Source organism: Lepidochelys kempii, chromosome 27 (assembly GCF_965140285.1).
Source record: "Lepidochelys kempii isolate rLepKem1 chromosome 27, rLepKem1.hap1, whole genome shotgun sequence".
NCBI classification, from domain to species: Eukaryota; Metazoa; Chordata; order Testudines; family Cheloniidae; genus Lepidochelys; species Lepidochelys kempii.
In genome coordinates this window covers 15,641,077-15,653,801 of record NC_136406.1, presented here as the reverse complement: position 1 = coordinate 15,653,801, position 12,725 = coordinate 15,641,077, and positions in this window count along the sequence as shown.

The window sequence follows — 12,725 nt, the reverse complement described above, 5'->3', positions numbered from 1 at the left end:
CCCGGGGGGAAGTGGGGGGTGTGTCTGTGTTGTTTTTGCCTCATTTCCTGCAGTGGTTTCCCTCCTGCTGCAAAAAAACCAAAATAAAACACATTTTAAAGAGAGAAGGCAAAGGCTGACAAGAGGAGTGCAAAGCGGCCCAAAGCACTTGGGCCAACTCCTGACCGCTGGTGGGAGGGAGCTGAAGTCGATGGGAGTTCCAAGTACTCAGCACCTCACAGAATCTGGCCCTCAGTGTCGATTTCCCACCGTTGGGCCTGCAGACAGGGCAGCGGGACAATCTCCAAAGGGCAGATTGCCATGGACTAAAAAATGGGCTGTAGTTTGGTGCTGGCCTGGGACCCAGGGGAAGAGGGGAAAGTGTCTCTTTCGCTATTAAACAACTGTGATCAGGGCACAAAAAATACCAGATTTACAGCAAATGTATAAAAAAGCCACAGCCTCTCTGAATCAATTGCTCCAGCTAGCAAGAGATCCAGCCCAAGCATAGGGCCAGGAGTCAGGGCTCCTGGGTGCCGTATCCAGCTCCACGTCTGACTCACTGTGAAGTCACTGCCCTGCTCTGTGCCTCAGTTTCCTCACATCTCTACAATTACATTACATAGTCATCTAACCCACCGGGGGCAAGAGGCAGAGAGCAACTGTGCCCCTAAAAGCACCATCTAAGTATCGAGACCCGTCCCTGCCCTGGAAACACACAGACAGTTAATCTCCAGGGCCACCCGTCCAGCCCCTTCCAGCCGCCCTCAGCTACTGACCTGACTACAACAAAGCAGCCGCCCCTGCTTTCCAGCGGAAGGGCCAGATCCTGCTCTATTATGGCCATGTAGCCTATGTACCTCTGTCCAAACATAAAGTAAAAACCCTCCAGATTTACTCCAGTGTAACTGAGATCAAAAGCAGCCCTGAGCCTGTCTGCCCTGATCCCACAGGCCCCTCCCAGCAGTGTCCGCTGGGCGGCACCTCGTGACTTTGTTTTGTCTTTCCAGGCCTGTGTCAGGGCTCCCCAAGCCGGCAGTGCCCTGCGGGGCCATGGGGGCGGCTGCCTGCTCCAGCCCCCTCCTTCGGGGGTGACGCAAGAAACTCAGGGAGGAGAAAGAAAAAAAAATCCCAAAACATTCAAACCAACAGGCGTCAAAAGAGCCTCGCTGGATTTTCTCCCAAGCGTCTCAGACAGAGCTTCTTAATTAGCCATGGATGGGTTATGTAACAAGCGAAGACAGTGCCTGCCCTGGGGGAAAGAGAGCTGCAGAGGCCACTGATCTCTTGCTCTGCCCCCACCCCCAGTCCTGCCGCCCTGGCATGGGCCCGCAGCCAGGCACCAAACTGAACTATCTGTGCCAAACGGCATCTTCCCTAACCCACAGAACAGAACTTCCGTGCACAGCTCGGCTGGGCCCCCACGATGCCCATTTACAGCAGGGAAACCCAGAGTCATGGCCCCCTCCCCAGCCTGATATGGACGTTCCCTGGTGTAAGGAGAAAGCAGAATTTGGCCTGATAATGCTCCTGTTGATTATTGTACATGACGGGGGGCAGCCTCCCCCCAACAGAACACAGGCTGAGAGTCTTAGTATGACTGTCATTGTATTACCCTAGTGCCCAGCAGCTCCCCTCGTGGATCAGGACCCCAGTGTGCTAGGTGCTGTACAAACCCCAAATAGTTTCTCGCTCAAAGAGCAGGACTCACGCTCCAGGCACAGGGGTGGTGCTCCCTTAAGCCACGCGGTTACTTGACTCCCTGCAGCCAGAGGACTAGTCAGCTTAAAGCCAAGACAGGAATAAGTCAGGCATTGCTCACCCCCAACCTTGACCTGGAGAGACCCTGCGCCCCCAGGGATTGGAGAAAAGTTCAGCCTCAACTCTTGGCCCCTCTGCTGAATGAATAGGGCCAGGGAGGCCTAACCCCACTGGGAACCCCGCTGAGGCCTGCCAAACTCATTTCACGCAGGGCACTGAACACCCACACCCTGCCTCCCCTCGTGGGGAGCTGAACGAGCAGCTCAACGGGAAAAGGAGCCACCCAATCTCATGGGAGGTGGGTGTTAACAACGCTACATAGGCATCGACCCCAGTAATAACGGGTGAAATTCCCTGCTTGTGTAACCCACTGAAGTCAACAGCTATGCCAGCAGAGAATTTGGTCCGATCATAACAGTAACAAAGCCAGTTGCTCAGGCTATTCGGTTTATGCAAGAGAAGGTTCAGGAGTGACCTGAGCGCGCTGTGTAAGAAGCGACCCAGGAAAGAGAGTTCATAGAGGGAAGGACTCTCTCATGGAGCAGACCAAGGCCGCCAGACTTCCTGCGGCTGGCAGCTAAAGCAAGATCAGAAATGAGGTGCCCATTTTTAATAGCAAGGGGAATGAATCGGCCAGGGACATGGTGGGGTTTCCAGCTCCTGGAGTCATTGATTCGAGACTGCAGTCATGGTCCAGCCCAAACAAGAGATGGGCTTGCTGCAGTGATCCTGGGGGAAAGTTGATGGCGCGGGCTATGCAGGAGGTCAGATGAGCTGATCAGAATGGGCCCGTCAGCCTTACACAGCTATTAATCTGCTAATTAGTTCCCACTGGCCTCTCTTACTGCAGGTAAATCCCATCCACCAGTGCCGCCTGCCTAACAGCCAGGGGGTTTCCATGGAATAAGCCACTGGAAGTTCTTGGCAGGCAAACCTGGGACATGCCTGGGAACAACAGCCCAATCTCTGGAGATGTTCTGGGCAGTTAAGTAAAAGGACCTGATTCTCGGCAGCTACTGACATTGAAGCCCCGTTGTGCTGGGTGCTGCAGCGAGAGCTCACAGCCCAAGTAGGTTGGGACAAAGGAAGGATCATTCTTGCCATTTTGGGGCTGGGCTAGAGAAGTCCCGACTTGCCCAGTGATCAGGCAGGGTCAGGGAGAGCCAGGAACTGCACCCAGGCCTCTTGGCCCGGCTGGTTCCCCAACGCCCTGCACCAGAGCAAAGGGCTGTGAGATGCTGCCAGGTCAATCTGCAGGGCCGTGGATGACAGGATGAGGTGCAGGGCGATGGGCCGGCAGGCTCCCTGGGTCCCAGTCCAGGGCTTTGGCCCAAGCCCACCTTTCTAGTCCCTGGGAGCCGCAGGCATTCAGCATGTCCCAACTGCAGCCGTCCCCCAGCACCTCCCATCACAGGGGCTCTGTGTACTTTGGGAACGTTCCCAAATGCAGCCTCCCACCCTCTCAGCAGGGTCATCAGTTCTGCCAGGCGGGGGGAAACTGAGGCACAGAGAGGCCAAGTGACTCACCCAAAGACACACAGGCCTGGTCCACACTTAACAATGAGATCGACTCAGCTACGTCGCCCAGGGCTGTGACACATTTCATGGCCCGAGCGCTGTAGATAGGTCGACTGACCCCCCCCGGGGCAGACACAGCCAGGATGCCAGAGGGATTCTCCTGTCGTCCTCGCTACCGCCTCAGAGAAGGGGATTAACCCGCGGGACGGGGCCCCCCTCCCATTGCTGTGGGACGGGTCTGTGCTCTGGCGGGATCCCTGCAGCACCATGGCTGGCCCAGGGAGCCAGCGGCGGAGTGAGGGCTGGGGAGAGCCAGGCTGCTGGAGGGAGAGGGGCCCAAGGCCCCCTTGCAGGGGGCTCAGAGACGTTCGCAGCCCAGACACCCCAGATGCTGCTGGAGCCATCAGCAGGCCCCATCCCCAGCCTGCTCTCTGCGGCTGCTGATAAAGGCTCCTGCTACAGCGGCAGTTTCGATATTTGGCCGCTCGGTGGCTCCAAAGCTCAGCAGCAGCCAGGATGGGGCAGGCCGGTGGTGTGGGAAGAGCTGGCTGCATTCAGCTGTCTCCAGGGGCCCTGATCTTCCCCCGTGGGCTCCTTTACCCCTGGGGAAGACGCTGACCCACAGGCGCCAGGTTTGGCACCCGGTGCAGGGTCAGGGCAAGGGGTGCAGGAACCGGCCCCGACACGGCGGGACGCTGGTGGGGAAGCACATTGCCCTGCCGAGCTGGGATCCCCACAAGGATCCCTTTAGCCTGGCTGGCAGCAGGTTAAACTTGTGTCCGAGGTGCCCTCGGACCCTGGGGGGCTTCCCGGTGAGACCCTCATGGCACTGGAGAGCAGCAGCCAGTGGGAGGCGCCCTCCAGCCCCGGCAACCTGCGCATGTGCACAGCCCAGAGCGAGGGTCCAGCTGCCGCGGTGCTCTGCCCCGATCTGTCGCGTGAACCCCCCAGGCTCTGCCCCACCCATGTCCCACTCAGCCTCTGGTCCCAACGCTCCCTCGCAGGGGTGGCCGGGGGCATCTCAACTGGGCAGCACCAGTGTGAGGATGGTGCTGATCCTTGGCTGCCTTTGCCCGGCCTGTGCCCGCAGCTCAGATCTCTGGGAGTCACCTGGGCTGGTAAATTTCCAGCTGTGCCAATGGACCGAGCCTGTTACAACAGGCATGTGGGCAGATGGGGGAATGGCTGGGATAATTAATCCCCCTCACCCTCAGGGGTCTGCCAGTGAAACCCATGTGCAGTCCAGTGGGTCACCTGGCAGGGGTCACTGCAACCTCGGGCGGGTCTCTCCTGTGCCAGGCTGCCTAGTGCCAGCAGGGTGCTGCCTCTCTACGCGCTATCTCAGAGTAGCTCTGCCCGGGGGCATGCCAGTGTGCGGTGACCCTCCCTCAGGCACAGAGCAGCAGGGCTGGGGCCAGCGGCGCAGGGAGGAGCCGTGGGGCAGACCGGCAGCTTGGGTGAAAAATCAGCCCATCGCTCCGTGGGCCGACAGCTGAGTGGGATGCCGGTGGCGCTTAGCTCCAGCCACGGAGGGGCTGCTGCGATGGCTGTACAGTGTGTGGTAGTGGTCAGCGCCCGGGCCGGGGAGCCAGAACTCCTGGGTTCTACACCCTGCCCAGGGAAGGAGTCAGGCCTAGTGGTAAGGGGAGAGGACTGCACTGTCCCTCATTGCTTCATGTCGTGATGCATGCCGGACTGTCATGGGACTGAGCTGCATGTCCCTTCTAGGTCACTGGTTCAAAGCTGGCTGTTTCACAGCTCGCGGGAAGTGAGGGTGTTCAGGCTCGGTGCACTGACCTCTGGGCCAAACGGACTCAGTTGTCCTCGGCTCGAGTGGGGTCCCCCTAGGGATGGCAGGAGCAGGCTACAGGAGCTGCCAGTCCTGCCGTAGCTGCGCCATCCCTGTTCTGGGCACACAGACGCTCCAGGGGGACCCCCTGCCTGGCCCCTTCGCCCGCATGACATTCGCTTCGTTCCAAGGCCTGGAGGAAGGAATGAAAGGATCAGAGCAAGAGCAGCAGAACCGAACAACAGAGGAGAGGAAAGTCCCCACAGGCGAGACTGAAGTCGGTATCTGGAGCCTGGATGCTAAGGTGATGGGCACTCAACATGCGCCCACTGAACTGAGCATTTGGGGGATCCCGGCCCGGAGGGTGGGTGCCGAGCCTTTGAAAAGACAGAGCAAGCGGAACCGTTGCCTGAGCTCGTGCTGGTTTCTCCATTCCCGGCAATTTGGGAATCCAGACGGGAAGTTTTTCTAGAAGATCTGCCCTGGGAGTTGCTTTGGGGCAGGTCTCTGGCCTGGCGACCCCGGAGGTCAGACTCAGGGACCACAGCGGTCCCATCTGTAGGGCCTGGGAATCTCTGAATCTATCGGTCGATGTGTCTGGGAGTGGGGGGGCAGATGGATGGATACTATGCCCAGGTATTAGCAAAGTGCTCATGAGTCAGTCTTCCTGGCTGGGTCTGACTGTCTAAGTTATTAGCTTTCTGGGGCAGGAGCTGTCTCACGCTGGGCAGAAGGATCTCGATGCATTTCCCAGCACAAAGAAATAATGAATTCCTATTGAAAGGAGGATGTGCTGTCGTCTCACAGAACTGCTTTGATCTGGTGGGGGGCCCTGGGCAGTCCATGGGATCATGACACCAACGATCACAGCAGCTAACCTGCCCTGCGTGCTGTTCCCCCAAAAGGTGGCAGCCCCCAGCCTTTGCCTGTCTCAGCAGCCGTGTTTGCACTGCGCTGCGGAAGGAAAGCTCCCAGCTTGGCTGGACTGCAATCCCTCTGCAGCAGAGAGCTTCCCGAGCCAAATTCCCCCTCCCCGCTTCCCTCTGCGCCTGGCAGCCCGGAGCTGAAATCTCCATTGCAGCAAACTGTCTCCAAGAGGCTGCACTGAGCCGAGCCTTATTGACAGGGCTGCCCTGCTCCGCAGGGACCAGCGCCCGCGTGTTTTGCTCGGCGAGAGGAGTTTCCTGCGGGCGGCCAGCGAGCACACCCAGCACCCAGCTCCTGCAGGCCCACGTGCCTGGCCTCCTCTCCCAGCCCTGCACATGTCTCTGCAGCAGGGATGTTTAGCAGGGAAGTTGTTGTGGCTAAAAATGGAGCAGCCCTCACATGCCTGGGCCACGTGATGCAGGCGCCACAAACAGCGCTCAGAGGGAGCGGCTGAAAACACCAGGAGGAGAAGGGGAGGGTAGCGCCTGGGCTCACGTGGGCTGGCGAGGAAAACACAAGCCCTAGGCTGGGTCAGAGGAGCAGAGCCAACTCCCAGGAGCACATGCCCGGCCTCCGTGCCAGCACGGCCGCTGCTCCGGGTTTGCCCAGATCCCTCGGCCTTAGGAGCGAAAAGGAACAAACAACAACAAGCCCCATCCTGATGGGAACGTGCAGGGAGCTCGGTCCCTCCCTGGTGCCCGCGGGCGCGGCCCTGGGCGTCTGTTTCGGCCAGCGGGGCCCAATCCTGAAGCGCACACAGGGGTTCCCAGGAGGAGAGCGGCATCTGTCAATCACCCTCAGGGACCCAACACATCCAGTGCGTTAGTCGGACAGCGGGGGAGAAAGTTGGGCCCAAATCCATCCCCAGGGTAACACCCTGGGTGCCGTGGGAGGTTTCCCAAAGCGCTCAGTAGGTCGGGGGCATGTGGGGTGCGGGACACCCCGAACCTGAGCCCGGTTCTGGCCATCACTGTAGAGTCGGGGCTCCAGGTGCCAAATGAAGTCTTTCAGCATGGTCTATTCTGGTCCGAGCTCCCGCCCCATCCAGGCCCCTTGTACTAACAGAGAACAAGAGACCCCGTCTCTGCCCCACGGGTTTGCAATCGAATTAAAGCAGGTGACAATCAATCGGGAAGGCTGGGGGAGGGAAGGTGCAGGCCAGATAAAGAGGATAAACAGGCAAAGTCCTTCCCCCACCCAGCCGTTATCAGCTGGCATCAGGGCAAGTCAAGAGGGAATGAAGGATGTATAGGGAGGCAGGGCAGCGTGCAGGCCCAGGGGCAGCCTGGCGGAAGGGTGAGAAGGGGCCTCCAGCAGGGATCAGTGTAACCCCGGGGCAGCATTGCCCACCCCAAGGGTTCAGAAATCCTGAGTCGAGCCCCCAGAACCCTGAGACCAGAAATCGTCCGTGGGGGCGTTCCGCGCACTCGCCTTCCGGGCTCAGGGCCGTGTCTCTCACTTGCTGCTGCAAGCCCAGGGGCTGGAAACGTAGGCTGGCAGGGCTGCTGCCGTTCGTCCCTGTGCCCATGACTCCAGGAGCTGGGGGCTTTCAGGAATCCACCAAAGCTCCCGAGAGCGTCCTGAGCATGGATCTGAGCCACATCTAGAAACCACAAAACTACAGAGAAAAGCCCAAAAACTGACACAAAAACCTGAGGACAGGATTTTATAAACTACACCCCCGCCCGCCAGCCCACAGTGGCTCAGGCTCCCCTCCCCCCCAAAGCCTGCCAGGAGTTTGTCCATGCGGGAACAGTGACAAGCAGAGTGCAAGGGCACCGACCGTGCCCGCACCGATAAAAGCTTTTCCACATTTTTGTACACTCCGAAGCCACATAAGGTTCCTTTCCATACATGTCAAATGTTTGTGCAAGCCAGCGGCGAAGCAGGCCCTGGATTTCTCTGCACCGGAGCGAGGACCCCAGCGCCAGCCCCTTGTTCAAACACTTACAAACATGGGCTTTACCCCAGGGCCAGTGGTTTTTACCCCTGTGCAGGACGTCTCCACTGGGACTTGCACGGTGCAGCTATATCTGAGCAGTTCCCCAAACCACCAGCCCGACCCTTTTGCAATCTAGCAGGAGACCCAAATGCAGAAGCTGTTTCCTCCGTGATCTGCTTTCGAAATGGGGGGGACTGCGACATGCCTTGGGAGCAGCGTGGATGGGGAACGACCTGGGCCCCGATCCTGCAAAGACCGACCCACACGCTTGAGTCTGAGCCAGGGCTAGCCCCCTTCCCTGGAACGCCACCGGGAACCCCGGGAATTGAGGCTTTGCAAAAGCCGGGCTCTAGTTTGCCAGAATTTCTGGTGACGCTGCTCTGAGGCTGCTGCATCCGGCAGGCAGGAATGTGGGCTGTCTCCCAAGGCAGGCAGTGGGTTAGGAGGAACAGCCAGTAACAGGAGTCCAGCCTATATTCCCTCCGCCTGGCAGCTCCTGCAATGCAGAGCAAGGGGGAGGCTGCTGGAAAGCTCTCACCCGCCACCTCCGCAGGCGTTAGACTGCACCAAAGCAGGGCGGGTCCCCGCGTCCTTGGGAAGGAGGAAAGGGAAAGCCTTGCACGGGCTGCAAGGGAGATCCTACAAGGACGCCTGGACAGCCTGCAGTAGGGGCTGGAGCACCCAGAGTGTAGACATGGTCCCAAGGCATTCATACACTATGTGGTCACTGCAGCTAGGTCAGGGCCCCGTGCAAACAAGTGCATTTACGCCAGAGGGGGACCCCTCCTAATTGTTGTGCAAATCCCAGAGAGGCCCTAGACAGGATCGTTTCAAAGGGGGGCAATGCACAAGCGACCGCCCCGGCTCGTGCATCCCCCTGGCCTCTGGGGAGGGGTCAGTGCCCTTTGCCTTCTGCAGTCCCAAAAGTGACTCCAGGTTACCCTGCTCCCAGTGCCTGTTTGTGCCAGGGCAGCCCGGGCGGCTCCCTGCATGGCCAGCGCTTCCCAGGCCTGTGTCACAAGGGATGGCCTCAAGCTCGGGCCGCGGCCGGGAGCCTGCGTGGGGCCCAGTGCACGGAGCGGGAGGGGGCTCTTCACCGGTGCGTGACTTGCACCGCGGCAGGAGGCTGGGTGGCTGCAGAGTCGGGGTGTTACAACCACCTGTGTGCTGGCTCAGCTCCCTGCTGCACCACCCATGGGGTGATCGGCGAGCAGGGGGCCACGGCAGCCTGCTCCAGGCCGAGGTGCTGCACAGGGGGCTGTCCCCAGCCGGCTGCATAATTGCACTCAGCATGACAGACCCCAGGTCACCCCCCTTCCTCCCGCTCTTTTTTTGCAGTGTTGGTTTCAATTAAAGCAGCTTCTGTTTTGTGCAACCCCCTCGGCATGGTGCCTTTGTGTCTTGGGGGACAATTCCCTGGTTGCCTGGTTTTTATTTACTCCTTTCTCTTGGGGAGGGGAGGGGTTGGTCCTGGAGCTGAGCTGGCCTCGAAGCCGGTCAGATGACTTTGTGCTGTGAAGCTGGAATTTGCCTGGCAAAACCTCCAGGGGCGATCGGTTCTTGGCCTGGCAGCCTCGCCAGGCCCTTGGAGGAGGCTGGATTTCCTCTTCCTTGCCACGCGCCGAGACCTCGCTCACTGGCTGGAGGGGAGGGTCACGGTCTCGGACAGGAGAAATTGACCTGATGCGTGTCAAGACCAGGGAGCATTTGCTGATTTTCCCCGCCAGTGTATTGATACCTTGAAAAGCACCTTTCAGGGAACTCCCAGCAAAGGTTACTGCCTGGTGCTCCTTTGCTGCGATGAGATCCCAGCTCGAAACCCTTGCAGCTTTTGGGTCATCAGGCGGAGGGGCCTGAGCTCTGGCTAACAGCTGAGTAGGGCTGTGAATTCAGTTTGCACTGAAAGACAATGTTTGTTGAAGAAAAACTCTCCCCTGGCTCCAAGTGGGCTGTGTTTCTGCCTCCTCCAGCCCTGCCCTTTCACAGAAGCCCTCAGCCCCCAGGTTTTAAGGAGGAATAGTCAGAAGGAAAAACACGGACCATTTAAGGTAGAATTGAACTGATGTTGACTTGCAGGTCTGAATGCCCCCACTCCTTTTCCTTCCTTAACCTCGCTGGGGCAGAAACCACCAGGACTGGCAGTAACCCAGAGGTCCCGTCAAACAGTGGCGTAACAGGACTTTCATCAGGGCCTGGGGCCAAATCCTGAGGTGGTGCAAATCAGCGCGGCTCAGCTGGTGTCAGGAGAGCTATCTGGATTTCCTCCAGCTGAGGAGCTTGGCCCTTATGTGTGTGTCTTTGCTGCAGAGGGGCCCAGAAAGGAGAATCGTTAGGGAACAAAATGTGACTCTCGAACGTCCCGTTCCTTCAATCAAAGTGGTTTGTCCCCAGCAGATAATTTGTTGCCGTCACATGCACCCTCCATGTCTGACACGTATTATATGGGCTGGCTGCAGCCGGGCAGCTGAGAGTCCTGCATTCTATACCCCCCACCTATGCCAGTGGCTTTCCTGGTGGTCTCGGGCCTGTCCCGTCTCTGTGCCTCAGTTTCCTTTGGGCTAATGGCTGCGCCTGACCTGCTGATGACACATGTTACGCGTCATTGTTTGTTAGGGTGGGTTATTCACTTGGGGGCGGTGGAATTGGCTTGTCACAAAGCCTCTCATTGGAAGCTGCAGGCTCTGAAGAAGTGTGTTTGGGGGGGGGGGGGGATTAGCTAATCCTCGTATTAAACACTCGATGTGCGATGGTGTCAGAGAGCTCCCACTGTGCGCTTGATTTGGCCTGTTCCCCAGGGGGTGGGGCTGACCTAAGGAACCCTTATGACGAGGAGCAATCACCCCGGGCTCTGCGGGAGCACTTTTTATCCCTTGGCCTCAAAGCGCTGTACAAGAGAGGTCAGTAGCATGATCCCCAGCGGGGAAAACTGAGGCAGGGCAAGGCAATGACCCAAAGGCCAGTGGTAGACCTGGCAATAGAATCTGTGTTCCCCCTCTAGTGCTCTGCGTGGCCTTACTCACGTGAGCCAGCCTTTCTCTCAGGAGTAAAGCCCTTGAATCCAATGGGACTGCTCACACGAGCTGATTCGAGGTCCTTCGATGCAGATTCGGGGAGCACTCATAGCCTCTCCTCCAAGCCGCCCGGTGGGGTTACTCCTGTGACGGGTGTTTGCAGAGTGAGACCCCACCAGGGGATGTAACACAGATCACTGTGCTTAATGCCATGCAGTATTGACTCTATACAGACTCCGCTTGCCTTCTGGAGCTGCAGCCTCATGTAAAAAGCCCTTTCCTGGAACAAGTTTTAATAAGATAAAGAATCTGGCCGTGGCCAGCCTGGAAGTAAAAATAACCCCTTACGCACACAGGTGCGAACTGGGAGTGTGTGATGTGCCAAGTCACGTGGCATAGCAGCTGGGCACAGCCAGGAGCTGGGACCCACAGGGCACGGAGACTTGTCTCCTCAACCCCAGAGGAGATTTACTGCCCAGTGTCTCCCCTTCATCCCCAAATGCAAAAGGCCTTTTGGGGTCTGTTTTTAAGCTGCACAGCTGCGTCCTTGTGATTCCCAGCAGCACAGCCCGGCTGTGACAGTCTCCTCCCACAGAGGGCTAGAGGGCAGCAGTGGATCTGAGCTTAGCCTGTTTTTCTTGCGAGGTCTGGAGTGTGAAGGGACAAGTCCAGGATAAAAGGATTTCCTGGTGGCACCAGTCAGGGGATTGTGTGCCCTGGGCAGGAAGCTACATTCAGCTCCCTACGGGAGAAGCATAGTTCAGCTCTCCAGGGGACAGGCTGCAGTCATCCAGTATACGGGCAACTGTCTCCAGCTCCACAGGGGCGCACGGCATGATTAGGAATATTTAGATATTATTTGTTCAGCAGTAGGGCCCGGAGGTCCAGTGTGGGATCGGGCCCCAGTGAGCTAGTTGCTGTGTGCACCTCTGACAATATCTTACATTGACGCAGGAATCTGTATTCAAGTCTCTCGGGGACACGCAGCAGCGACGGTGGGGAGCAGGAGGTAGCCCGGGGCCTGACACCGCGTTCCCAGGGCGTCCCCCACTGGACTGCCTCCAGCGCAGGGCCTGGCTTAGGATCCATGTTGCTATCCCACTGCTTTAGAATAGCTCTGAGTCCCCGGAGGGCTGGAGCCAGTGCTCTCCGGAGCCAACAGAAACACTCCCGTTGACTTGGGGCCAGTATTTCGCTAATCCAAGGTAGATGGGTGGGGCTACAATTTGGCCTTGGTCAGCATAAGGGACCCTGGCTGGAGATCCTGGGACTCAGACCAGGGCAGAGAAGCAGCTGGTTTAGAAATAGGTATTATTTATTCACGTAGTAGCGGCCGTGGTGTTCCAGGTGTGGACCAAGACCCCAGTGTGCCAGGCGCTGTACAAACACAGAGCAAAAAAGCCAGTCCCTGCCCCAAAGAGCCGCAAAGCGCTTGCGGATTGCAAAGCCAGTCCCTGCCCCAAATTGCAAAGCGCTTGCGGATCCCTGGATGAAAGTTGCCATGGAAATGCAAACTATCACTGGTCAGTAACATGGTGCATGGGAGCAGAATGTGTTCCTGCCGTCTGACAAATCAGGGCAGCAGAACGCACCTGTCCATTGCCGTTCTTATCACCAGATAACGAAAAGGAATGTTTGAAATGAGGTGTTGGAATCAGTTGTAAAATGCAAAGTCTCATAAACAGATCTCTCTGCCTCCGAGCAGCATGTAGCTCCACCCCCGCAAGCGCACAGCCCCTGGGAGCATTCCAGTCACTCCTTACATTTCCTGCAGAACCGGTGGGGGGTGCTCGAGGGC